At 42.5% G+C, this 25,421-nt stretch overlaps 1 protein-coding gene and 1 pseudogene across 4 annotated transcripts in view; both read right to left on the bottom strand.

Moving 5' to 3' along the window:
* The window catches only part of LOC134530416 (uncharacterized), a 211,555-nt gene that overhangs the window by 46,988 nt on the left and 139,146 nt on the right, over nucleotides 1-25,421 (bottom strand). The gene's annotated exons all lie outside the window — the stretch shown is intronic.
* Nucleotides 22,872-24,490, bottom strand: LOC134529983 (cytochrome c oxidase subunit 2-like; annotated as a pseudogene).

The following is a 25,421-nucleotide window of genomic DNA, read 5'->3' as shown; positions in this document are numbered from 1 at the left end:
TATATTCGGGAAAATTACACCTGGCTGTTGGCTTTTGAGTCGTCTCAATTGGTTTGTTATTCGAGACTTCTTTGGTTGAGAGTTCTTCATTGGCCCGGAAGAATCTAGATAAACAGTGAGATAATAGCTCATTTCTCCGGTCTCTAGTTATTGACATAGACCTGAGAAAACCGCGGATTCATTTCGAGATAGGCTAGAATCCAAAAAGATTGCCTTTTTTTGCGGCTCCAGTGATTGAGCCACAGTTTATATGAAGGGCTCTGGGCCAATAAAAAAAAAACCTAAAAAAAAGTAGTATTGAATCACGAGCATTTGAGTTAACAGGTGTCACGAGTCAGTAGCTAATGAGCAGATCTAATTTGCCCGAGAGCATGCATACAGGAACATGGAGTCTATCCTATAGGTCATTGAAATCGTGAATTATTAAGAATCCCTTCGACATTGCCGGAAATTTCGTACAAACTTGATAATGATAAAGCGATAACTGGGTGTACGCTTGTCCTTTACGAAGCCATACACATATTCTTTAAAATCTCTGTGCCTAAGCACTGTTGAAAAAATCGTATAGATTCAAACGTCGCATGCAAGTTTAAGAAAATATATTCTTATTTATGATTCAAATAGAATGACTGTGATTCTATTCGCATTTTGTTGAAGGTTTTTTATCACTGTCCCTGAGTTTTCCAAATAAACCGAGCCCAGTAGCAAAAGCAACACAAAAGTAAACATAGCTTATTTGAAGTTAAACCTTCTGCAATATTTACTAACGTGGATAAACCTTTCCCAGTATGGGTCACTTCATCTTTCTTACTGAATTCGGGTCAACGATATACGCACAAACTGCAGTACGAAAACCTTGAAAAAAAATAGGCCTAGGTTTTTATAATAAGTTAAATGATGTCACTAGACGAAGGTATCACTTCGTTCTTTACCTAAATTCCCTCTGCCACTTCTATACTTCTAGCACCTATGTACATGCCATGGAACTTCTCCGATGAGTGGTTTAGTGGGAGAGACATCTCTGAGTATTTTGTCACCAAAATGAAGTTACATATGTATGTTAGATAAACGATAATATGTCAGATAGTAGTCACTTAGCCAGGGGCACTAACGTTTAACCTGGAGAGTTCCAATTATGTAATCTAGTTGGGTCTACTTCTGGTTAGAAAGTTAAAATGACTTTGATACCTACTTATGCAAAAATATTAAAGGAATTATTTTTTTCCAATGCTATGAAAATTGAAAATAACGTCACTCAAAAAATATATAAGAAGAACAATGGTGACGTAAATATTTAATAACAAAGTACAAGGTGCAGCTCGATAAAATACACTGTTTTTGCAGTCAGCCAGCCAAAAGGCCACGTTAAGGCTATCGTACACAGATCATACGTCACTGGACATGATTAGAAAATAAACGAATTATTTAATGATTATAATTAATTTATTTGTGGAAGGATTTATAATTGTCTTAATATTGCAATGATATTCGTCTATAGTTAACTACTTTCATGTCAAAAATATTTATTCTAAGCAGTATTTCGAAGACTAAACATTTTTGCTATAAATCACCATCTCTCATTATGACCCCAATAGCAGAAGTGTTTGGAGTTTGCCTTGTTAAACTAATCTGCGAATTTACCTACACACACACACACACACACACACACACACACACACACATATATATATATATATAAGTTTGTATCATGTGAATTCTCAAATTTTACAGTACTCGACATTGGTAGAATGTCAGCAGTACCCATTTCACAAATTTCGCTCGAAAGTAGTAGACTGTGAGTATTAACCGATTCATAAATGTCTGTCTCCAAAAGCATCACATGACGTTTGTTTACGAAAACACCAACATGAAATTGTAAACACACATTGTTGACTGGAAATAAGCAGAGAAATAGGCAGGGATACTACACTCTTACTTCAGCTCATTTCCCCGAGATTTTCCTGTTGTCCTTGTCTCATGCAAAATATTTCCCTGTCTCATCGGTCTATTTAGAAAACAAAAATATATTCTAAAATAAAATTCTATTTCGACAAACATATAATCCAAAAAATATAATTTGACTATAAAATGACTTTCTGCACAATATAAAGTTTGATCAACACTACCTACGTATCCAACACGCCCAGTCTGAAAAAAGATTACGTAAACAATTGTTTGACCAAAATTTTAAATGTTTTATCGATTGTGCTTGAATTAAAAACTAGGCCTATAGATTTTTATTTCTGCTTGAAATTAATTCACTGTTTGTATCACTCATACTAAATTAGTAGAGACTGGAAAAATTCGCGCTTTCGATGACCTCTAGGATAGACTCCACAACCCTCTACATACTCAGGCAAATGCCACTTGCTCATTGGCTATTGCTTCGTGACACTTGTCAACTGGGACGCTTTAGATTCGATACTTTTTTGGTTGAAGGTTTCCCATTGGCTAAAAGTCCTCCAGATAAACTGTAAGCCAATCACAGAAGCAATATAAATGTACAGTTGTTTGGATTCTAGCATATCGTGAAATGAATCCGCGAATTTTTCCGGTCTCTATAAATTAGTGTTAGTGAAAATCAGATAAAATTACTAACAGAAAGTGAATTTATGGTTAATATACACTAATATAACGTGTGGAATGAAAAATACTGATACTGTTTTGTACTTAGATATTGACAATTTCTCGGTTTCCGAATTTTTGAAGATACTTTTTTCAATATCCTTTGTGCGGTAACCTTGACTGGACACGTGGCAGTAAAACTTCGAGGCAAGTCGCGAGGCGCAGACTGCCGCCATGCTAATTGTCGTCGAGGAGCGTCAGGAGCTGGCTGGACGCGGCGTCGCGACGCCCACGGACGGCGTCGCGCGTTTCCGCGGAAGGCATTACCCGCTTCCAGGCGCGTCGGACCGCAAGCGCGTTTAGTCAGCCGGCGACTGGACACGGGAGACGCTATTGTCCGTGTCATGGCACTTGTCTCCAATTGGCCAGTTCCCAAAACTAGCGCGTGCCCTTCTGCCCCTGCGCAGTTCCGTCAGCTGTGTTTGCAAACACCGGTCATGTGGTTGTTAGGCCGGCATTCGTACAATTTGTACACTTTTTTTTTAAATTCCTCACCACGATACGTGAGAGAATTCCCTTTCTGCACTCGACTGGGCCACTATCTTAAAACGTTGTTCTGCCAAACGTAACAGTGAAAAATTTACATCTTTAATGTCAATAGGTTGACTGTTTCTAGATTTGATTTTGGACTGGTTTTGAGATCATCTGTGCCTGTTTTTACACCGGAATTTCCGTTCGTTGGATAGAAGCACAGAAATAATAATGAATTCAGTTTCGGATTTCAGGCGAATGAATTAGCACTAGAGCGATCGTCGTTTACTTACTTGCTACCAAAACGTTTAAGTTCGATAAGTATTCAAAACCGTTTACTCTCAAGTGCGCGGGCTAAAAATATGATTGGATGACCAACTCTTCTTCGTTCATTGTCTTAGAGACAAGGTTTTGGAATATAATCTAAATCGTAGGCTTTCGGGCTACATTCACTAGTTCTTGAGGCCAGGTCAGTGAGGTTGTGCCCGACGCTTTGGCATGCCTTGCAGACTTCGCTAAGGTGAAGAAGATGGCTGCAACGAGGCATGCCGAAACGCCAGGCCCACCCTCATCCCCACGGACCCGGTCTCAAGCCTGAAGCCACCCAGTAGTTGGGGAAAGACGTACAGATCCCGGGGATAGCTGCCACTCGCCTCGCTGTCACAAGTCGGGAAGTCTACAACTCACGTAGTTTCGGTTCCCTACTACGTTCGTGCAACTTCGGATCTCTCTCAAAAATTGAAATTAAAAAAATCGAAGGGTTAGGTTAGGTTAGTCACAACATGCTTGTTTTCATTGGAAACTTCTGATTTAGCGGCTGAAGTGGCGTTAATACCAAAACGCAAAACCTCGGAAATCTTCGGAAATTCTTGCAGGGAACCGAAACCACGTGAGTTGTAGGCTTCCCGTCACAAGTCACGTATACCGGACGGCGCCCTCTGTCCTTCGGATCGACGGATACGTTTATGTAAAACAATTCACAATAACCCCATCAACCGAGGTCGATACCTCTACGGCGTGTGTCGCAACTGTCCAAGGACTCTGTTCGACACACGTCAGCGATAAGCTTCATTGAAGCTTCTTGAGCACGTCTAAAAAAAAAAAAGTTGCAAACAGAAGGGTCAATTATGTCACAGAATAACGCGCGACAGTTGTTTTGACTGTACTCTGTATTTCGATGGATAAACTCCGGCGTCTAACTGAAAATACATACTCCTGCAGTGAGACCTGAGTACATTCAACTAGCGGAGTGAATGAGAGACTAACCCTTCTGGACAACGGTATTTACTGGAAATCGTTTCAGCAAAACAGATATCAAATGTATGTGCAAGAGATAATCACCGCACCTGAATTATTTTTTTGGGATAAGTTTATAGAAGTATACAAGAGCAGATAAGATCACACACAATAACCATTAAACTAAACGCACAATGTATGGCAGGTGTGATATTGCTAACGTTTGTCATCATCGCAACCACAGTAGTAATTGCTATGGCATATAATGTTCTAAATAAAGAATGCAGCGCAGATATGTACGATATCGAAACAAAATATTCACTGAAAAAAAAAGGGCAAGCTCAAGGTAATCAGAATTTTATTTAAATTAACATCATTTTTTTTCTTATGATTCACGAGAAAGACGACTTTTAATTCCGAGGCTTAGCCTGCGATATCCTCTATTAACGCTCAGCACTGCTAAAAGACTAAGTAGACCTACCGCTAACATTTAAAAACGAAACTAAACACTTTTTTCAACTAATATTTTTCTTATACGCTTATACCAAATATAGAAGACAGCATTTTCCTGCTTTATCCAGAGAACTTACGTTCGGGCGTTCTATTATTTTAATTGGAGTTATGTAATAAATTCCGTTATATTTCGACAAGTGTATATTTAAGATTTCTACCTAATTCAACCACGCTATGGCTTATATATAATGTTGCATACATTCCCCATTTAACTTCGCCAGTGAAACAACTCATGCGGAATTCAAGTAATTTTCCGTCAGGATAACGCACACACAGTCGGAACTCGGAGCAGACACGAAGCGATTCTACTTGTTCAGGCCGCTGTTACAATCGAGAAATAAGCGCGCTGGTGAAGTTATCGATGTCTCGCTGATTTATCCAAGCGTTGCCACCGTGCTCCGCGCAACGCGACGTCAAACAATCACCCGGTCAGAACACGCGTTCAAACGATCAGAATAGCACGCGACCTAAGGACCGCACGTCGTAATCACTTGCGGTGACTCGCATATTTCTTTTTCACAAAATGGGCAGTGTAGCCACGCCTCTTACCCAGCAGTCTTCGCCAATCACTGTCTTCAAAGACCGCGAACGGTAATATTCTAAAACATTACATTTTTTCAAATCTTTACTCACGATCAATAGAAGTAATGTTTCTGTTGTTCGCAAACCATAATTCGCTCACGGATTTCAAAAGTGCATCAAAATATTCCATCTAAAAGCTATATGACTGAATAAGTTTTTTTTGACTGATCTGGTATTTAATGTCTCTTTAAGGCATGCCATAATCACAAACTTGTGATTTATATTATTTTTTCTGAACTACACATCAAGGTCAACAAATAAATTTCATTTATAGCTAATTTATGTTGTGGAAAAAATTTCTACTCTACGGTATATAGATATGTGACCAGACAAATTGTATTCACACACTAAAGGCCTAACATTTATATTGCTGAGAACTTTACATGCTACGTTCATCTGTAGGATAAAAATTTCCAACGAATTGAAATTAGATCTGCACAATAAACAACAGTTATCTTAGAAGAGAAGTATCGTGGAACGCACTATATTGAAAACTTCTATGTCCCATAGAATTACGCCCACGCGTCATCTTTCTGTACCTCCCATTAAATAATGTCTACACTTGTACAAATCCCACCCAAAAAACGCACACAAGAGCATGGGAAATAATTGCGACCTAAAACTTAATATGTTTTACATATTATTTCAACATCTACCGGTAAAGCGTATTCGAGTTAACATGATTTATTTTTTAAAATCAAACTTCCAAAAAAAAAAAAAATGTTTTTGACCCTAACTGCAAACCTATTTTTACGCTGTAGATTTTATCCTGAACGGCTAGGCATCAATTTATTACGAAAAAATTTATATATATTTGCAGAATAATCATCAATTACCTTACCTTAAAAAAAATTGTTTCGGCAGCACTGAAACTTGTCGACGCAGAGAGGTAAGTGTTGTTCATTATTGGCTTGGAAGTACAAAAAAAAAAAAAAAACCAGAGGTGAATGATAATTCTGACTGTCGATACCACCCCACCCTGGTAAACGCACGGTACAGGCACAGGCAATAAAGCAGCACTGCGACGTGACGAGGCGAGACCGCTGGAGACTGCAGAGTCCTGGCCGGGCAACAGGTGGCGTCGGGCGGGAGCTACTCACTGTGGACGGCGCGGGCGAACAGACGCCTCGGCGCCCTGCAGCACCGCCGCCTGCAGCACTCGCACTGGCGTCGCGACGTCACCGTGCGCTGGTCGCGCTCCAGCCAGTCTCCCGCCGTCGCCGTCGCCGTGGTAGTCGACATGACCTCGCCTCTAGTTCCTCTCCGCGCACGCTCACTGCCCACCGGCTGACAACTGACTGCCCGCCACATATCCACTTTTGTATATATAGGCATTAGTGTTACTGCAACTGCCTTTTGTCCTTTCCTTTTCCTCCGCCTTCCCCTCCGCGAGGTGGGCCAGGCCTCCCCCTTCCCCCCTGGCGGGTCCTCCTTTGCACTCACCTCTCCCAAGGCCCCACGTGCGACCGGGATGACGAATCTTTCTTGTTGTCAGGGAAAAGCCCTGATTAGCCAATGGGGTTCAGCTCCGGCCGCCCGGGGGGAGGGGCCTCTCATTCACAACGTTTTCTTTTTTACTACCGGCGCAGCCTTTCCCCCTCTCCCGCCGAACAGCCACCTTGCCCCTTCCACTGGACTCTTCCGGCGAAACATCGGCGTGACGTCAGGCGGAGCGCTCCCACAGTCGGGCCGGGGTGGCGGCGGCATAGCCGGCCGGGGGGCGCGAACCCAGGGCGCCCCCTCTCCCCCCCGCGGAGACCCGGCCCACGCGCCAAATTCCCGCTCATGCCTCCCGCACATCCGCGACCTTCGATGGCATGTGTCGCGGCGCGGCAGTTGGCCGGCGCGCCGCCAGGTGGCAGCAGCGGCCCCGCGGCGCGTCACTCGCGCGCCGGGCGCCGCGCGGGCCGGACGCGTGTCTGTAGTCGCGGCCCGCGCTTGCGCTCCGGCCGCTTCGGGAACACACTCGATGGCACGGTTTGACCAAGCGTTGTTTATAAATCATTCTCGTGGTTGATAATCGCAATTGAATCTATGATAGTTTACTTTACTTACTCCAAGATCGATGATGTACTCAAAGTTTGATCTGTCAAAACTGGCTTGTACCACTAGACGTATAAATGATCGCTAATTAGTCGTACAGTACAAGCTGTTATGTAATTTGAATGAGAAAAAAAATCCACGATGGGCTATCATGGTTTGAGCTTCATATGGTCTACATTTGCTTTAAAAAAAAAGTAGACTATAAGAATTTTTCTAGTATAATTAATGCAATTATCGTAGTGGCAGATGTTTATGCGGCATAAATACTATTGAAAAATTGCGTGGGACTGATGAACGGAGACAATCAATTAAAAAAATATTCGCACACGGGCAACGGAAACAGGTGACAAACCGAGACCATCTTCCAAACCTCTGACACGATAAAGTTGTGAAATGCAGTTGAATGCGTGACATTTCCACCTTTACTGAAAACCCACTTAATTCGGTATATTTATGTTTAAGTTGTTTCGTCTAGCTTAAATAAACATGAGAAATATGATATGATCATTGTAAGCCTACAGTCCAAATAAAATACCCAGACATAATTATTACAAAAAGATTTGGTATATACCGAGAAATACTAGAAGAAAATTATAAGAATGAAGGTAGTTTATTCAAAATTTAAACTATGACAACTTTGAAATAGTATTACCGTTACCTAATTTATTTCTTGCAATTATGTTATTAAAATTAGGAAATTTCATTTCGTGAAACAAACATTTAAAAGGTTAAATTTTGTCAGCATCATAGTTAATATCTTTTATTTCTTGTAAACTATTTATTTTCTGACCCTTGAGCCATAGATTGGGTTCCAAGGGGTGGATCTGAGGTACTATTTATGGTTCGAATGCGAGGATGTTGAAATTCGACCAATCAACATTGAAAGGTGAACAAAAATTGAGTTGTACTTTAAAAACATAATCCTTTGTGTAGGAAATATTTTCCTTTTTGTGTTTTTCAAACTTTTCTTTGCTTTACCTTATAAAAACGTTAATAATTACAAATTCAGTAAGGCTACAACAAAATAAAATTGCACAATTCGAAAGGACGTTAGATTTTCACTCAGAAGATGTTGTTTACAATCTACGGAGTCAGTTAAAAATTGGCCAATTTCAGTTAAAAAATTTAAATAGGAAATTTGTTGTACATTTACTGGATTAAAAAAAAATATACAACTCGTCAAATTTCACGAACATTTCTTGATCTGCTGGACTTAAAAATGGTATACTTAGATATAAAAAACCACTAGGGTCAGAAAATGATGATTGAATTTTAGAAAATTTGGTCGCAATTTATCACTGGTCCACCTCACAGTATCATCACTCGTGTGTCTCTGATGGCCTTTGATATCGACGTGATTCCATACATTAAATAATTTAGTCATCAGAGACGATGAGGAGCGATAACACGAGAAAGTAGGTTTGACGGAATGTTTGGCACCGGGAAACGGGAACACACCGAGAAAACCCGCCGACTCACGGGACACGTCCATCACGTCTCCCCACATTATAAACAAATCCTGGTTTTGACCCTGGCGGGGATCGAACCAGGACACTTGTGATGGGCAGCAAGTGGACCAACCGCTAAACCCCGAAACTAAAGGCCCCGGCACACATACCGCGCGCAGAGATTCAGAAGAAACACCTTGCAATTTAAAAACTGCTAAAAAAAATATAGAATCGTGTCTGTTTAAGAACAGAGTTTTTTAAGATTACGTTTGAGGGTGGTTTCGTTTCCGTACTTTGTTTTACAAATACAATTTTTTTTTAAGGAGTGAAAATGGTTAAAACTCGTATTTTCAGAACAGATTTTTTGACGTGACAACGTCTAATAAATCGATGAACGCCGGCTGCACGCACGAAAAAGTGTCCCGTTAAGCACATTGTTCCGTTACGCTGTGTCCCGTTACGCTCATTGTACGCTTGCGCCGCATCTATCTCTCTTCCGCTCGACTGTGGTTTTCATTGCTTATTACAACAACAATTTCGGCAATAAAGGTTAATTATTCTTGCATTTTAAAAATCTGATTACTAGTATAATTTCAAGTATTTTTTCTTTTATTATTAAAATAAAAATTATTCCATTTTATTCATAAAAGTATGCAATAATTTCATCAATGTTTTGTTATGACGTTGTCACGTTAAACTATCGTCCGTAAACCGACTTTACAGACAACCAATTTTTTAAAAGCATTCAAAGGACTTGCATTACACCTTTATCTTCATTTCTCCGCTATATATTTTCGCTGCCACTCAAATCTCACAGTTGGCCTGCGCACGGCGAGAAGACGACACCGCGCTAGAAGCACCAGCTGGCGTCGCCCCTGGCCAGGCGGGAGGAAGGGCGACGGGGGGTGAGGAAGCCTCCCGAAAGACAAGCTGGCGACGAGCCGGCAAGAGAGGAGCGCGCGGACTAATGCGGACGTGCAGGGTGTCCACAAGGGGAAAAATATATATATATTTCGTACCAATTTAGGCGAGAAAAAAGTACCAGATTTGGAAAAAATAAAATTAACTAAATTATAATTTGTTACGGTTTTAACAATTTAGGAAGTTATTATGACGTCGCAACGCTCTAACTTAAATATCACACCACACACACATACATACATTCCATGGTTTTTAAAAATAATCACGCTTAATAATAAAATGTATTGGAGTTACTGTAATATTATTATATTAAAGAAAAAAGTAATAGATCTGAGCGTGAATGTACTAGACCGCCAAATAACTTATATAAAAGTACTAGATCTAGTACGAAAGTACTAGGGCCTAACTGGCGGACGTACGCGCGCCGGTCAGCTCCGCCGAACAGGTCGGTGCACAGTTCCCCCCCCCCCCCCCCCCCCCCCTTCACCACAAAATCACAATGAAATGACATCGACTGTGCCATCCCTGGCCGGATGACGAGGACAGCTCGCGCGGTGGTAAGGCACTGAACCCCGGGGGTCGCACCCCAGCCTACATAGAGAGGCTTCAGGAAGACTTCTCGGGAGGGGCTGTCGAAGCAATGAAAAAAAATGCATTTGCAAAAAAATAACATTAAATAAGTCACGATTGACCTTGGAACATTTACAAATTTACACACGGACTCAAAAAACTGAAATATTAATGTTTTTATACAGCATTTAATTACAGAAAAGTTTAACAAATGAACTTAATTATTTAAGTACCTACACTTAAATATACCCTCCTAATAAATACAGGCTCGAAACGGGCCTCTGGAGCCACACTTGGTGCCGGCTAACGGCCTGAGACTAGAGGCGAATGCCGGGGTGTATCTGCCACAGTACTCGACCGTATCATTCTCCCGACTAACAATTGACAGGGCCTACGAAGCTCTTCCCTCTAGCAAGTCCCTCTGCTATTACCGACCTCAGTCCCTCTGCTATTACCAACCTCGGAATAATGCAGCAGCTCTATATTAGTGCAAAAATAATTTTTCGACAACCTATAAATTTTTTTTTTTTTATTTTTACATAGTAAATTGTTATAAAGCTATTTAATTTTAGGGTACCGAAAATTATAAGTTTTATTGTGGACAAATATAAAACAATTCGAAAGGGTGGTCAAACTGTTACACTTGAATTTGTTTTTGAGGCTGATGTTTATATTATTAAGCACGTGTATAATCTCGTGATATTTGCTGACGGATAACATGAAAATTCTAATCAAATTCGTTTCTAAAATCAAAACTGGGCCGGAAAAAAAAATGATGGGTGCGAGTTATAAACAAAACCCTCCTCTGGTGCCAACTGAAGCTCTAATGGCTGTTGCAGACGCAGTGCTGCCAACCGCAGCGCTTTGCGGGGACCACGGCGGTCTTCCCTCCCCGTAGTGGTCCGAGTGCGGCCGGACTCCGGTCTTCCCGAGACCAGTGTTGCCAACAACAGTGCGCAGCGGATACGTCCCTGCCAGGTCTGCAGTATCGCGGAAACATCCACCTTCTTGCAGCCCTGCCACGCGGCCTCGTTCAAGCTCCTCGCCTCCTTAAAGGCATGTTTGACTCACACCTACCTCACAACATCAACACCGGACGTTGACTAACGCTCACGAAGTGTGCTGAACGTATTTAAAAAAAAAGGCATGACTAGCACCACTCTTCGTCAACTAGCGCGAAAATTTTTATAGGCGTCATCTCTCACATGTGCAAACACGCCTCCCGAATTTCGTTTACATAGCACAACTTCTTCTTGGTGTTGGGATTTCATTTTCCGCCACTGTAGTTATTGGCATTGCAATGCAGGATACTACATATTTAAAATGCTTAAAAAAATATAGTTCCCCCTGTATATTAACGGGTGTCTGTACCTATATAGAGACCTATATTACCTACCTACCACCCTCAAGAGAGCGTATACAATAAGGAAGTTTCGCTAACATGGAGGCGATATCTCTTTTTTCTTTTTTCTCACTATGTGCACTGGCCGTTTCTGATGATCTGGGTGTTGACATACAAGACACGCATGAATTTCAATTAAAGTAACAACACCGATGGCATTGACCGTTATCGGCCCTCCGCGCACGGGCGAGAACAAAGACGGACCTGGCCGAAGTCTCCGTGGCCGTCACCGGGGGTGCTGGCGTCCACGTGTCCATGATCCACACGCGGTTGACTCTTTCTGCCCCGACCAGCCCCTGTCTCCTGTGTGTGCCCTATTGCGTCCCGCATGTCTGTTCCCAAATCAGCCCCCGGGCTCCCGTGCCAAGAAGGACGGGCGACAGAGCGCCGATGACTCACGGATGCGAGGGTGCGAACGGCACTTCTCTGATTGGCGACGGCACATTTCCTTCAGCTTCAGAGAGGAAGATAAAAGATTGAAGCAGAAGAAAGGAAGTTACTGGAAAGACACCTAAGCGATAATTGGAGCCGTGTCGTCCAAGTCGTAGGCGGGAAGCATTCGGGCGCAACTTTCAACGACCCCGCCTACCCCCGTTTGTTTCCCACGCGTGGGTGGGGTGCAGACTGAGTGAGGCGTTAAGGTTGACGCTCTTCGGTGCATCTTACTCGGGCTCGCCTCTATGCCAAGTCTCTGAACTTGCACGTATTTGATACGTTTTAAAACAGCAACTTAAAGAATTAATTGCTTCTATTATGAAAGTCGCAATCCTTATTCCACTGAACTGCGATCTCTTTGTGCAAATATACACTACAATGGTGTGAAAAACAAGGCTTGGCAGAAGGTAACTATCAAGTCTGAGACGTGTAGCTGAATATAAGTAATAAAAATGATTTACTGAGAAATTTAAGTGTGGCTGAGAAGAATGGTGTTTCTATCAATGCTGAATTCACAACACTGTGACAGAAAAATATCACGTTATTGTGAACATACGGTTTTTAACCGCACGCCAACCAAAAATAAACGATTGTATGTAAAATGTTTCTTGCTGTTTCATACGTACAAAACTTGCGACAACCATCAATGCCTGCAAGGTATTTAAACATAATGTTTGAGAGAAATTTGTTTAGTTCTAAATAAAAATTAAATTTTAATAATTGCTGTGCGTAAACCATTTAAGAGATTACACTGATAAAACAGTCTAACCGTCTTTCTAAAACAAAATTATGACGCGCATTTCAGTAACGCCGCGCCAACGACGCTAGAGAAACAGAAAAACTTTCTAAGGCCCGTTCTACAATGGCACGTTAAATGAGACGTACCAGAGATTCTACAATAGTTCGCAGACGGAGGTAAACCCGAACGGATTAGATATATTTTTTTTTTACGTTGCTCCGTGCGATCAATAGAAACCGATTACTTGGCTGCGGTGGTAGCCATGTTTGTTCAAGTTCAATAATATTTAGTGTTAAATTATTACTTTATCGTTTATTTTTACTATTTATGTGAATTCTGCCTGTGCTATGATCTTGAATCCAAATAATTAATTTCAATTAAATTAATATTTCGTAACTTTGGGATGCAATCCCGTTGGTTGCCATTTGTTACGCTTCCGTGCATTGTGGAAGCAGCAGAGGCGACAGTGGAATGTTCCGTTTCCGTGCCATTGTAGAAAGTCTGTCGCATCCACCATGTTTGTCGCGCAGACGTCACAGACGTGTCGAACGCGATTGGCCGGAGATCTTCGGCGCGCAGACGAGCGCCTGGTCGCGAGGCGACGGCCGCGCATGCGCGCGAGGCGGGTTGCGAGTCGCGCGAGGCGACCCGCGCGGGAACACACGTAGGTCGCTATTCCAAGGCACAGGAATACGAGTTTAAGGTGTTGAATACGCTTAACCTATACCCTGACCATATTCCTAGTGCACGACTGGACACGGCCAGTCCCATATTTTTAGGAAACCGATTTCGGTGTCTTAACTGTTGCCGTTCTGTTGCCAAAATTACGCGCAAGCGCAGAGCCCACTTATTCGTTGATTTCTTCCTGATGGCGGACCGGCGTCTGGCGCCATTAACTCGTGTATAGTAATTTTTATGATCATCGTGGGACGTACCAAGGGTGTTTATGTGTCAGATGAAACTTCACGGTAGCGAAACTATCCTGGAATACGTTTTGTACACTTTATTGGTCATAAATAGGGACCGGAAAAATTCGCGGATTCAATAACCTCTAGGATAGCCTCCATTATCCTCTGCATTTCTAAAGTAAACACGCGTGTTCATTGGGTACTAAATTTTGAGGGGTCTCCACTGGGTAGCTTGTGATTCGACGCTTCTCTGGTCGATAGTCTCTCATTGGCCCAGAGAGCTCCAGTTTAACTGCGAGACAATAGCAAAACCAGCAGAATTGTACACAAATTTGAATTTCAGCCTATCACGAAATGAATCCGCGAATTTTTCCGGTCTCTAGTCATAAAGTTTCTAGCCTTGTGCGAGGCACAGTTTATTTAAACGGTCGGTTTTTCATAACGCAACAAGGATTGGGTTTGGGCACGCTCTGGAATACGTTCTGAGAGTTAGGTTACAGTTGTATTCCAACAAGGTAATGCTTCCTTATCCGAAGATCTTGGATAACCGCCCGCAGTGACCCGCCCGAAGCAGGGTCAGCATGGATGGAGTGGGGCTGACACTCACAGGAGCAGGCCGCCCAGCCTGGAGAAAGCGTGAGATGAGATGAGATGGGTATGAAGCAGCGACGGAATGAATTGGTTCCGGGGGGGGGGGGAGGAGGAAGAGGAACGGGTGTATCCCGAGAAAACCCACAGGCCACGATTCCCACTTGCGAAAAGCCGGGTTCCAACCACTCGACCACCGCGTCTCTTTATGTCTTGTTCGAAATAAAACTCCAGCTAATACACTGCGTAAATCATGGATATCGCGTTCTCTAATGGATAGAGACCGGAAAAAAATCGCGATTTCATATCCCTAAAGGATAGACTCCATGATCCTCTATGCACTCGTGCAAATTACATCTGCTGATTGGTTACCGACTTGTACACCTGTTGACAGGAATAATCGTGATTCGCTAATTCTCCTGTTAAAGATTTTTCATTGGCCCAGAGTCCTTCAGATAAACTGTGGCCCAATCACTGAAGCAAAATAATGTCAAAAGTATTTGGACTCTATCCTATCGCGAAATGAATCCGCGAATTTTACAGGTCTCTACTAATGGAGTCGCAATGCGACAAGGCTAGACGGCAAACAATCAGCAGTTTTTGTCACTTTTGATACTCGAGCATATTGAGCCAATTAATTTTTTTTACTAAGTACAAAACAAAACATATGATACATGTTCAATATTAAAAATCTACGCAAACACAAATCTGCAACGGGCATTTTTTTATCTGTAAATCTCAGATTTTTTAACAGTGATTCAAAGTAGTTTGCGTATTTGAAAACGGGTTCATAATAAACTGGAATATATAATAATACTTTGTTTAAAATAAAATTAGCGAATACCTAGTGAATATTTTAAGAAAATGAAAATATTATCCCGACCTTTAGGTGTGATTCATTATAGATTGAGTGGATTTTAAAAAAAATAGCACAAACGTGGAAGGTGTGCTACAATGTTGTATATGAGACATGAGACAGAATGGAAAAGTATTTGACGTACGGACGGATGATTGAGCCGTGGCAGAATCCTCTTCAAATATCCCTCATGTGTCGTGTCGTTTGTGTCTCCGTGCCTGCACTCTTATACCGTAAATTTGCTGAAATTTTATCGAAGAATACACTTGAAATAAATAAAGGGTTGTTCGTAACCTCTTCAGAATTCTGTGTTCCGTAAACGGGCAAGTGGATGAATGTAATCTAAACAAGTTTTTAGATTTTACGTTAATGCTCTAAGATGATTCTTGTGGGTTTATGAAAAGCAGTTTCCCTAATTGTATGTAGATCCCTGGATAAACAGTGACCACACTTCTTAAATTAGAGGTAAACATTTTTAACAGTGTGGGCGAGGCGTCAGTCAGTGAAACGAAATTTTCCAGGGGTTGAAACAGGACCGTCACGAAGTCACGAAGAGATGTTTTAAGGGAGGGGGTGAGGAAGGGACGCGGGTGACCTCTGACCTGACATGTTCGACGTCACAGTGCTGGCCGCTTGGCCTAGCTGCACACTGTTAAAACTTTTCACCTTAATCTTTTGCAGATGATACTGCAATTTTGTATTCATCAGACAATTGGCTTTCGATTTTTGAAACTGTAAATAACGAACTTAAAAAAGTCAAAGATATGTTAGATGATAGTTTTCCTTTCTCTAAACATAAATAAAACCAAATATATTACTTTCTTTGCCAACATTTTGGGTCAACCTATCGAACATGAACTAAAAATTCAGGTATGTAACGAAATAAACGTTAACTGTGAAAAATGTAGTGTCATAGAAAGACTACAGGATATAAAATACTTAGGTACAGTGCTTGACTCTTTTCTAAAATGGGGTAACAGTAAAATTATATAGATCATAACTATCCTACATGACATAGACAGAACATAAATTTACCAATCCCTATATTTCATAAAACAATATCTAAGAGGTCTTTAGAATTTTTGCTTCCAAAAATTGTTGTTTTTCTTCCTGAAAAACTAAAAACAAAAAATTATTTTCAAATAAAAAATATGTTAATATTTGGCTACATAACTGATGAACTGATGAATAGATGGCTTTAGTAAGTAAGTTATATATATGGTTATAACTTTGTACCTGTACTTTACTTAAAATACTAATTTTTATTGAATTATATTTTCATTTATTCATGCAACAATGGTGTTATTTATAGGTTTTTTTGCTTATACATTAGGTATATTGAATTTTAATAAATTGCTCTTTGTAACTTTCATCTTTATAAAACTAAAGCAAGCTTTCTTAGTTATATTTTATATATTTATTTCTCAGTTATTATACATTTACAAATGTTTACAATCGTCAAAATACCGCATGCAATTTGAAGTGACTAGATGCACTCACATACAAGCTAGCTTTCGTGAGTGCTAAATTTCCTGGTTAATTAAGTGAATATTGTTAACAACGTGTAAAAAAAGGGGGGAATAAATTATTATTATATTATTATCCAGGGATCTTCGTTAACTTACGATTATCATTGTAAATTAACGGGGAGTAATTTCACTTACACTGAGCACGAATCCACAAGAATAATCTCGGTGTACCATAAAAACATTCAAAAACCTTTCCTTATACTTTATTGTTTACCTTGTTTTCAGCGTAGCACGGAACTAGGACGTGGGAATACGACGTAGTTTTTACGAACAATCAGTTATCTGAAATTACGAACAACTCTTTGTTTATTCCAGGAAATTTCTTTGTTAAAAAGTCCGTAAATTGACTGTGTTTCCTAACAGTGCAAACACCTAGTCATTGCTAGAGACTGAAAAAATTCGCGGTTTCAATGGCCTTCAGGATAGACTGCACATTCCCCTGTACACTCGGGCAAATAACGCAAGTTCATTGGCTGCTGACTTGTAAGTCGTCTCAGTTGGTTTGTCTGTGATTCGATCCTTCTTTAGTTGAGGGTTTATATTTTGTAGAGACCTGCAAAATTCGCGGATTCATTCGGTGATAGGCTAGAATTCAAACACATATACCTCTTAGATAATTTTGCTATTGGCTAACTGTTCATCTGGACGAATCTCAACAAGTTATAAACCCTCAACCAAAGAAGGATCGAATCGTAGACAAACCAGCTGAGACGACTTACAAGTCGGCAGCCAATGAACTTGCGTTATTTGCCCGAGTGTACAGGGGTATGTGCAGTCTATCCTGAAGGCCATAGAAACCGCGAATTTTGCAGGTCTCTAATAATTAGTTGAGATGCGTCCAGATGAACAGTAAGCCAATAGCAAAATCATCTAAGAGGTATATGTATTTGAATTCTAGCCTATCGCCTAATGAATCCGCGAATTTTTCTGGTCTCTTGTGATTGTCGATAGGAAGCTGTTCCACTGAAACGAAGCCTGCCCGCGCGCGCTGTTAACCACACGCGTGCGTGCGTTTTGTTTTAAATCACGTGTTCTCATTTTGCAAATACGCTTACAATTCGAAACTAGGGCCTCGAACACCAAATTAAACTTAACAATCTTTGAGATAATACCGCGCGTGCGTCATAAATATACGCAAGTGTTTTGTTCTCAACTACATTTCCAAACGCGAATCACACGCAGTTTCCGCACCCGCCGCTAGAATTCGCTGCCACAGCAGCTAAGTCGACTATCGAATCATTCCATTTCCAGACCAAAATTTTAAACTATATCAAAAAATTTCTTCGTTAAATGCGAAAAATACTTGAAAAAAAATTACTAAATCCTGGCTTTGTACCTGATTTTAGACAAGAAATTTTATTAAAATACTGTCAGTCTTATTAAAATTTATTAAGCAGTTCATACCGTAAAGTTTCCTTTTGGCCTCGTGAACTTTGGTTCGCGTCGTCATACAAAGATGGCAGCATTGTGGGTATACATTTCCGTTCCGTGCGACTTCCGTTACATTCGCGAAATTAATTCCACAAATGCCGTATACAGAGATCCAATATGTTGCAAATCAAAAACTACTTAAGTTTTACTATCACCTTGCTTCCAAGTGCCTCGGTCCTTGTGACTTATCGGCATGTGCCAAGCATGGTGCTTTAAACGTATTATTACGTTCTTTGAATGAATGATTGTTGCAATCGTGGAGATTAATATAAACATTACTTAGTAAATATGCCATCGCTATTTTGCATTGTATGTCAGAGTAATAAACGCAAAGAACAAAGAGAGACGAATACACCAACACACATAAAACAAACAAAATCAGCCAATATCAAATTTTTCACGCTTCAAATGTCAACGCTGGCGGCTACTGCGTGGTAAGTATTAAAATTCCTTCAGTAAAATATATTTAATTTTATTTATCCTTTAAATTTCATAAAAAGTTTAATTATTTGAAAAGGCCAGGTAAAATGAAATCATTTTTCTGAAAGAAATGAAACCACATCAAATAGCAGCCAGTAAAATTAACTTTAAACCTAAGAAAGTTACAGTTTTATATTCCATTTCATTCTCCTTATCCATGCACAAAAACTTTAAAAATGCAATTTTTCCAGCTAATTATGCAAAAATATGCCATATATATAATTTTGTGAAATTTTAGCTACACCAAACGTTGACAAGTGTAATGGAGAGGAACGAAAATATAAAATTATGACTGTAACAGAATATACTCCCTTAAGTTGATCTACTTTTCCTGCTATCTTGACTATCCTGCAAACTTGACCGTGGTCTTACTGAAACAACTAACAGCGTCCATTCTTTACCTTTCTACGTGCAGTATTTTTTGTTTTGTTTTAAAATTGTATGTTTTGGAAAGAACATTCACGAGCACGTGGACGGAATGCAGGTCAGAGTCCATAGTGAGGTCAGCCCTCGCTCCAGACCCGAAGCCTTCCGAACAAACACGGACTAAGGCGAGGTCACACAGAAAGCTTCTCTATTCGCTTTCTGGTCGGTGGTCGTCTCTCGGGGCGTGCGCATCTCTCTCGCGGGCTGTTGGCTGGGAGTTCCCTGCGACCTATTGGGTAACCGAAGGCTGGCAGTGCGTGCGGGATTTGTGTGAGTGCTGGGGGCGGCCTAGCAGCGCCAACTGCTACCGACCGCGTCCCGCGGGTGGCGGATACGGGAGCCCAGCTCGAGAGTTGCAATCTCGCTGGGGTGGCTGTGAATAACCAATAGCAGTCCGCGGACCAATGGCCGGCCTGTGGAGTCGTTATCACGGCTGTCGGGGAGAAAGGTAGCCTGAATGTAGCTCGGCGCGCGGCAGAAAGCAGCTTTGTCGGCGAAGGCACCGCAGGGGAGCTCGATGTGCCCTGGATGCGAAGTGTAGACGAACTGCGGGCTGGAATTTGCGGAGCTGTGGACTGCCGCGCGCGCAACGGAACTGAACAGCATCGGAATTCTGAAGGAAGAGATGGCGGTGCCTTCAAGTTGGGGCCCTGTTGGAGCCAGTGGTAGCCTGGGCGGCGCGACCTTCAACCGACCCGGGAATTTGGGGGGCAAGAGGGTCCGACTCGCAAGATGCTTCATTCGCCTGAACGACTTACCCCCACCCTGGCTTGAAAGGTCGTTGGCTGTTGACTGGAAGAAGGAAGATGAAGATGGCGCAATGTCAGGCTGCCTTTCGCTCCGAGAGCCAGCAGTTCGAGCCGGTTTACTGGCTCGTCTGCCCACTTCTGTTTTAACTGTGGCTGCCTGGGCAGCTGTGGCTGGGCCGACGAGTGAAGTCGCCCGCCCCTGGGGGCGCATGCGCCCCTGGTTAATAATAACCCAGGAGTTCCCAACCTTTAAATGCGGGCCGCAAGGCCCAAGCACCCAACTCCAGCATGGTTGATTTTTCAGCCCCTCCAAATCTTCTTACCTGGACCCTTCTTCCTCTTGTCCAGTAGTTACCTGCTTGCTTAATGCATGTTATTTGATCCCCGCATGAACCGGCCCAGGGTTTTCCCTGTGTCTATGCAGGTTTTACCTGGGTCACATTAGCTAGCTTTTAAGCTAGGCGACCAATGGGGCGTCAGTCATGGCGCCAATTGCAGCCATGGCTGGCCAGTAAACCCCAATAGCACACGATGCACGCGCCCTTGTCTTGCATGGTTAAAAACCCGCATGGTAGAGTGTATAGGCTTCGGCCTGAGACACACTTAGGTCCTCCCCTAACCTGGACCCTCCCCTACACACTTAGAATTAACTTAGGCTAGGAAAAAAAGAATTTTCGCTTTCTTCGCGATGTTCGCCATGTTCGCTGCGTCAGGAGGCCAGACAGGACAGTCTAGTTCGCGATGTCGGACAGACGCATGCCGTGGGATTCGAGTGATGATTCCGACGATGATGATATTCTGCTGGCTCTCACAGTGTGTGAACGTAAAAATAAACTGGTTCATAAAGTTAATATAGAAAAAAAAATAATTTGAAAATTTTCATAATTTGATGAAGCAGTTGCTTGTGAGGACGAAACCAAATTTATGGATTATTTCCGGATAACTTCAACTCAGTTCGATAGCATTCCCTTGGAATCAAATCTCAGGCATTGTCCTGCATATCCTGCCTTCTATATTCTTCCATCGATTTATTCCAGTCATGGATATTCTCGTAATTTTTAAAAAAAAAATAACTTTTCCTTCGACTTGACAGTTTAAAACACAATACTGAGAGAGATCAAACTTCATAAAAAGCAAACGCTGAAGTATAGCACAACTCCGCGCGAAAAAAAAAAAAAAATTGATGTATTTTTTTTTCCATTCCTCTGCGCATGCGCGAAGTCAGCGACGTTCTAGAAAAAAGCAGCCGAGAACCAAACACCTGGTGACGTCGACGACATAGAAGGCATAGCGAGCATAGCGCCCTGTGTGGCCGTGGCTTTGCGCGAGCAGACAGGCGCGCGTCGCCACCGCTATTTCTGCCGGCGCGCCAATTAGCCCGCCCGTGACCTCTCCCCTACCCCCCTACGCCCCTGAGGGGGGATGGGCCTCGTCGTACACTCTGCGGGTGATGCCAGTCCGACGGACGTCACCGGGTTTCTGAATCGTCACCAATCCACTCTTCGCGGTAATCACCGAGGGCGGCGCTTCGCGGGCAGACATCATCGATGACGACTCCGCCCAGCGCACGAAAGCTTTACAGAGAAAGCAGTGAAGGATTCGTCCTGATCAAAAATACTGTATCAACTAAAGAAACCCCGCCAACCAGAAGGGGTAAAAACAAAATTCAAGCCTCCGATTGCCCCACATTCGTAGGCCTACCAGGAAACGCACGCCTCTCACTCGAAATTATACTTATCATATAGCCATCATCCAGGTAAGTCTTAAATGTACCGGCCAAAACAGAGCAATGGCCTTTCTTTTGTGACAAATTTTCAGGGAACAAATCTCTAGCGCATGCATACCTTATTATTGTCAGAGATGCGGAAATTTCCGCGCATTAATTCAGTCGCAAGTAGAATGCAATCCTTCACACTTTCGTGATTGGACTGCAGTTGTATTTTGACACGCCTCTCTACGACCGTGAGCCAACGATGCCCAGCTAAGGGGAAAAATAAGCGTATCAGGTAGTTGAAAACAAACAATGGGAAAGCGAACATGGGTTGAGCACACCTATGACTAGGGACCGGAAAAATTCGCGGGTTCAGTGACCTGTAGGATAAACTCCATAGTTCTACGTACACTCAGTCCAAGGTCATCCACTCATTGGCTGCTGTCTTGTGAGACGTCCCAACGTAGCAGCCTGTGATTCGATAAAGCTTTGGTCGGGTGTTTCTCATTGGCCCAGAGTCATCCAGGTGAGTTGCGAGCCAATAGCAGAGGCAGCACTGAGGTATAACTATTTGTATTTTAGCCTATCGCGAAATGAATTCGCGAATTTTTCCTGTCTCTACCTATGACTCTGAATTCTACCCGGAGGCCAGACGAATCCGCGGAAATTCTGGGTCTCTTATTATTGGATTACAGCGATGATTAGATTATTTTTTTTCGCCCCTACGTCTAGGTAACCTCTAAACTACGAACGGGCTGCAATGTATCGAGTGCGTAAAGGTTGGGAGGCGGTGCGCGCAGGCTGGGCCCTCGCCTAGACCTTGACGCGGCTGCCACGAGGGGAGGGGACGGAGTGGGGGAACCCCCCCCCCCCCCCTTCCAGGCCGGCAGGTCGCTCGCCAAAGTCCGGCAGGCCACTTTCACCCGGCGGGAAAGCAGAGGTCGCCGCTCCGGTACCCCGCCCGGCCCGGCGCCGACAGCGAGCGTGGCCCGCGGCACGACGTCGCGTCGCGTCGCGTCGCTGGTGTGACGCCGCGTCGCGCAACGGCGGCGGCCGGGCGGGTTGCGTCAGCCGCCCGCTTTCCACGCGACCCACATACTCCCGGCGGAGCACCGCCGCGGCCTGCCGTGAGGGAGGCTGCTGTATCCCCTCCCCCCCGCAAGGTCGAGCCTCCCACACCGCGCACATACCCGCCTGCGCTCCTGCTTCTAGCGCGGCATCGCCTCTGAACAGGCGCGCAGTCTTCCAGTTGTCGTTATACTTGCTTGATTTCATCGTCCTGGTGTTCCATCAATTTTAATTCCTCTTGACGGTAATGTTCATGAATGGATTACATATATAGATGTACACAACTATTCGAATAAAAATGTTGTGATGGTAATACTATTCGATTACTAGAGACATGCAAAATTCGCGGATTCATTTCGCAATAGGCTAGCATCAAAACAACTATACCTTCGTACCGCTTCTGCGATTGGCCCACATTTTATCCTGGGAACTGTGAGCCAATGGGAAACACTAAACCAAGAAAGTGCCGAATTACGGACAGCCTAGTTGAGACGTCTCACGCGTCAGTAGCCAATGAACAGATGTCATTTCCGCGAGTATTTAAAGGACTGTGGAGTCTATCCTAGAGGTCAATGAATCCGCGAATTTTGCAGGTCTCTATCGATTACCTATCTACATATAGTTGACGAAAGTTCATGTTTTCTTTATTGGTTATACCTATATAGAGTCCCGGAAGTTTCGCGGATTCCTCTGGCCTCAGGATAGAATTCAAAGATATAGGTGTGCTCGACCCATGTTTACTTTCCCATTGGTTGATTTCTTAGCGAGAACATTTTTATCCTTGTTATTTGGCACTACCTGATTCGCTTACTTATCTCCTAACTGGACATCGTTGGCTCACGGTCGTAGAGGGGCGTGTCCAGATAACTGCGGTCCAATCATGAACACAGCGCGACAGTGTGGAGGTTTGCTTTCTAGCTTGTGACTAAATGAATCCGCGAAATTTCCGTGGCTCTAGTTATATATGAATCAAATTATATGTCATTGAAATCTAAATATTCATATGTCCAGTATAACTGATGTCCAATTGCTTTGGTAGTTATTATTGAATTATTAATTTAATCTATTAAATAAAGTAAATGCAGTGATGGTATTGCAATAAAGAATAATGTTTTTGCAGGTGTTACAGTTCAAATTAATTCAATTATTTGACCTTCAAGTAGATTTCGAACTATTCACTTCGTGAACATGTATTGTGCTGCTTCTGCTATTGGTTCGCTGTTAATCTGGAGTACTCGGGGCCAATTAGAGACGCTCAGCCAAATGGGTATCGAATCGCAAGTTATTCAAGTGAGATTTCCCGAGTGTCAGCAGCCATTAAACGGATGTCTTTTGTCCGAGTATGCATTGGGTTGTGGCCTCTATCCTGGAATTATTCCCAGTCGCTACGCATAGAACAACTATTATGCTTGAGCGGTAATCATAAGGCGGTCGAATAAAGAAAAAAGAATTTATGCAATTTCCTTGGGTGCTTTCAAATATTTAACGGTTGTTTCAAGCCCTTAAATTATTCTGAAAAAAAAAGTTTTAGTCATTTTTCACTCTTTGAAAAATAAGTTTAAAAAACGTAACACGGAAACACTACCATTCACCCGCCCTCAACATATTCTTAGATGATTTTATCACACGGCTACAGCTCGGATATGTTCGTGCAAGCATGTGTACGTCTCGGAGCGTGGGGGAAGCGACGGGGTGGGGACCGCAAGCCAGGCGCATGTGAGATGACGCAGGTGACATGTCGTCGCGGCTCGGAGGACATCCGCTACTTCGAACTCCGCCGGTGAATCAGCAGCAAATAACACCTAACAGTGACTGAGAAGGAATCCCCCCCGGAACGGTACAGACTGTCCCCTCAAGGCCGCTCCGCCCCTGTGACGCCGCCGCGCATAGGGCGTGTTCCCTTCAGCGGGGCGCGTTCCTTCACGTCACGCCGGACAACTGATCGCTAGAGACCTGCAAAATTCGCGGATTCATTCGGTGATAGGCTAGAATTCAAACACATACACCTCTTAGATAATTTTTCTATTGGCTTACTGTTCATCTGGACGAATCTCAACCAGTTATAAAACCCTCAAGCAAAGAAGGATCGAATCGCAGACAAACCAGCAGAGACGACTTACAAGTCGGCAGAAAATGAACTTGCGTTATTTGCCCGAGTGTACAGGGGTATGTGCAGTCTATCCTGAAGGCCATCGAAACCGCGAATTTTGCAGGTCTCTACTGATTGCAAGTAAACATCAAAGGGCGCCCGTACTTAGAAGCCACAGTTCTTTAGAATGATTTATAAAAAAACAATTACTCAACTGCATGATTTTAGTAACATGATTAAAGGCGTTAAGTTCGATATTAAATGACACCTAACCAAATTTTATTAAATAAATAGTAACTTTTTTTGTCCAGACTAATAAACATAACATAATTGTCTTTACATAATCTAAAATATATTGTTAAATGAATTGGTAAATATCGACGTAATGTAAGTTCCAACCCAATTTTTACAGCTAATTGAATATAAGTACGTATAAACTCGAAGAAAACTAAATTGAAGAAACTGTGTTAAATCATAGCCTATATGAGCATATATTTTTAAATTTGTTAGTTACATAAAATTTTTTCATTATTTTGAAAATAAACCACGTGATATGTTGTATATGATGGGTTTTAACACAACTGGACGAAGCGTGCACGAT

This window comes from Bacillus rossius, chromosome 3 (assembly GCF_032445375.1).
Source record: "Bacillus rossius redtenbacheri isolate Brsri chromosome 3, Brsri_v3, whole genome shotgun sequence".
NCBI classification, from domain to species: domain Eukaryota; kingdom Metazoa; phylum Arthropoda; class Insecta; order Phasmatodea; family Bacillidae; genus Bacillus; species Bacillus rossius.
The sequence above is the reverse complement of the archived record's forward strand: the minus strand, read 5'-3'. Positions and strand labels throughout refer to the sequence as shown.